The sequence below is a fragment of the Camelus ferus genome, chromosome 9 (assembly GCF_009834535.1).
Source record: "Camelus ferus isolate YT-003-E chromosome 9, BCGSAC_Cfer_1.0, whole genome shotgun sequence".
Taxonomy (NCBI): domain Eukaryota; kingdom Metazoa; phylum Chordata; class Mammalia; order Artiodactyla; family Camelidae; genus Camelus; species Camelus ferus.
Genome location: NC_045704.1, coordinates 58668023 through 58671576, shown reverse-complemented (window position 1 = coordinate 58671576; position 3554 = coordinate 58668023). Strand labels below are relative to the sequence as shown.

The window sequence follows — 3554 nt, the reverse complement described above, 5'->3', positions numbered from 1 at the left end:
TTAATTCCCTTTTCAAATAGTTCCTTTTTTACCTATAGAAATGCAACTGATTTTTGTATGTTGATTTTATATCCTGCAGCTTTACTGAATTAGTTTATTCTAACTGTGTTTTGGTAGATCTTTAGGTTTTTCCACATATAAGATCATGTAATCCGCAAACATATAATTTTACCTTTTCCTTCCTAATCTGAATTCCTTTTATTTCTTTTTCTGGCCTAAAAGCCCTGGTCAGCACTTTAAGTACTCTTTTGAAGAGAAGTGGCAAGAGTAAGCATCTGATCTTAGAGGAAAAGCTTTAAACCTTTTACCACTGAAAATGTTACCTGTGGGAGTGTTGTAAATGGCCTTTATTTCATTGAGGTACATTCCATTTATACCTAGTTTGTTGAGCATTTTTATCATAAAAGGGTGTTGGATTTTGCTAAAAATGTTTTTTTATCTATTGAGATTGTGATCTTTCATTTTAGTACTATAGTGTATCACACTGATTTACATATACTGAAACATCCTTGCATGCCAGAGATAAATTCTACTTGATTATAATGTATGATCCTACTAATGTGTTGTTGAATTAATGTGTTAGTATTCTGTTGAGGATACTTGCATTCATTTTCATCAGGAATACTGATTAGTAGTTTTCTTTCCTTGTAGTGTCTTTGTATGGCTTTGGCATCAGGGTAATGCTGACCTCATAAAGTGGTTGGGAAATGTTCTTTCCTCTTCAGTTTTTTGGAAGAATCTGAGAAAGTTTGGCCTTAATTCTTTTTAAGTGTTTGGTAGAATTCACCAGTGAGGCCATTTGGGATTTTCTATGTTGAGAAGTTTTTCACTGATGATTCAACCTCCTTTTTCATTATTGTTCTGTTCAAATTTTCTATTTCTTGAATTAGAATTACTAAAAGTCTTGGTAGGTTGTATGTTTCTAGGAATTTATTTTTTCTACATTATACAGTGTATTGTCATATAATTGCTCATGGTATCTTCATGATCCTTTCTATTTCTGTAGTATCAGTTGTAATGTTTCCTCTTTCATTTCTGATTTTATTAATTTGAATATTTCCTCTTTTTTTTAGTTAGTATAGCTAAAGACTTCTCAAATTGATTTTTGACAGATCTTTTCAAAACACCAACTATTTGGTTCATTGATTTTTTCCTATTATTTTTCTGGTCTCAATTTCATTTATTTCTACTCTAATTTTTATTGTTTCCTTATGCTAATTCTGGGCTTAATTTGTTCTTTTTCTAATTGCTTGAGGTGTAATGTTAAGCTGTTTATATGAAATGTCTCTTCTTTTTAAATGTAGCTGTTTATTGATATAAACTTCCCTCTTAATATTCCTTTTGTGACAGGTAAAATACTTGTGTAATGAGAACTATAAAACATGTATGAAAGAACTGAAGAAAAAACAAATAAAAAGAAAGATATCCTGTGTCTGTAGATTGGAAGAATTATGCTAAAATGCCAAACTTTGCAAAGCAACCTATAGATTCAAATGCTATCCCCACCAAAATTCCAATGGCTTTTTTTTTTTTTTTTTTACAGAAATAGAAAAAAAATCCTAAAATTCATCTAGAACCTCAAAAGACCCAGGATAGCCAAAGTGATCTTGAGAAAGAAGAACAAGGCTGGAAGTATGACACTTCTTAATTTCAAAATATTTTACAAAGCTACAGTAATTAAATTAGTAACGTACTGACATAAAAGCAGACATACAGACAAATGGAACAGAATACAGAGCCCAGAAATAAACTCATGGATATACTGTTACTGATCTTTGACAGGGAGTGACAAGAACGCACAATGGGAGAATGTCTCTTCAATAAATGGTGTTGGGAAAACTGGGTATCCACATACAAAAGAATTAAATTGGACCCCTACCTTAAACTATACACAAAAATCAATGCAAAACAGATTAAAGACTTACACTTAAGACCTGAAACTGTAAAACTCCTAAAAGAAAACGTAATAGAAAGCCTCCTGACCTTGGTCTTGGAAATGATTTCTTAGATATGATGCCAAAAGCATGGGCAAAAAAGCTAAAATAAATTTGTGGGATTACATCAAACTACAAAGTTTCCACACAGCAAAGAAACCATCAGAATGAAAAGGCAGGCTACAGAATGGGAGAAAATATTTGCAAGCCATGTTTGATAAGGGATTAATTTTCAAAATATGTAAGGAATTCCTACAAATCAATAGCCATAAATAAATAACCTAATTTTTAAAATGATTAAAGGACTGAACAGACATTTCTCCAAAGAAGACATGCAAATGGCCAACAGAAAAGATACTCAACATCATTAATTACCAGGGAAATACAAATCAAAACTACAATGAGATGGCACCTCACATCTGCCAGGATGGCAAATGAAGGATAAGTGTTGACAATGTTGTAAAGAAATAGGAACCCTTATACATTGTTGGTGGGGGAATGTAAACTGGTGCAGCCACTATGGAAAACAGTGTAGAGGTTCCTTAAAAAATATAAAATAGAACCGCCATATGATCCAGCAATCCCTCTTCTGGGTATATATCCAAAAGAATTAAAATCAGGATCTCAAAGAGGTATCTGCACGCCCATGTTCTCTGTAGCATTATTCATAGTAGCCAAGATATGGAAAAAAACCTCAGTGTTTATCAATAGATGATTTAATTTTAAAATGTGGTATGTACGTAGCATTGAATATTAATCAGCCTTAAAAAGAAAAAAATCCTGCAATGTGTAACAGTGTGGATGAACCTTGAGGACATTTGCTAAGTGAAGTAAGCCAGTCACAGAAGGAAAAATAGTACATGATTCCATTTATATATGAGGTGTCTAAAACGGTCAAAGTCATTGTAGCAGAGAATACAGTAGCAGTTGTCATGAGCTAGGGGGTGGGAGATTTGGGAAGTTGTTATTCAGTGGGTATAAAGTTTCACTTATGTTATTAAATAAGTTACAGAGATCTTCTCTACGACATAGTGGCTACAGTTAACAATAGGGACACAAGGAAGCTCTGGGAGGTGTTGGATATGTCTCTTATCTTCACTGTGGTGATGGTGTCGTGGGAGTTTGCATATGTACAAACTCTTCAAATTGTGCACATTGAGTATATGTAATTCTCTGTAATCAATTATACCTCAATAAAGCTATTTTTAAAAAGAACAGAGGAGTCTTCACATTGGTAGCACATACACTAAAACTGAAACAATACAGAGATGATTATCATGGTCCCTGCACAAAGATGACATGCAAATTCATGAAGCCTTCCTTCCATATGTAAACAAACAAAACAACAACAAAAAAAGAAGAGGAGGATGCGCATTATTACCACAATTATTTAACATTGTCTGGAAGTAGTAGAAAACTCAGTGAGACAATGGAAAGAAATTTGCAACATAAAAATGGGAAAGGAGGAAGAAAATGATCATTATGTGTAGATAATAAAATCCAAGATAATACATTTTTTAAAATTGTAAATAATAAGATAAATTCAGGAAAGTAGTAGGGACCCCCTAGACCAGTCAGTACCAAGTCACATGAGTGACCAGACAGGAGACCAGCAGAACC

At 33.1% G+C, this 3554-nt stretch overlaps 1 non-coding gene across 1 annotated transcript; it reads left to right on the top strand.

Moving 5' to 3' along the window:
* Positions 1-3156: 3156 nt before the first annotated feature.
* LOC116666180 lies at positions 3157-3263 on the top strand. The gene has a single exon (XR_004323024.1). It is a non-coding gene; the product is annotated as a U6 spliceosomal RNA (small nuclear RNA).
* Positions 3264-3554: the final 291 nt, after the last annotated feature.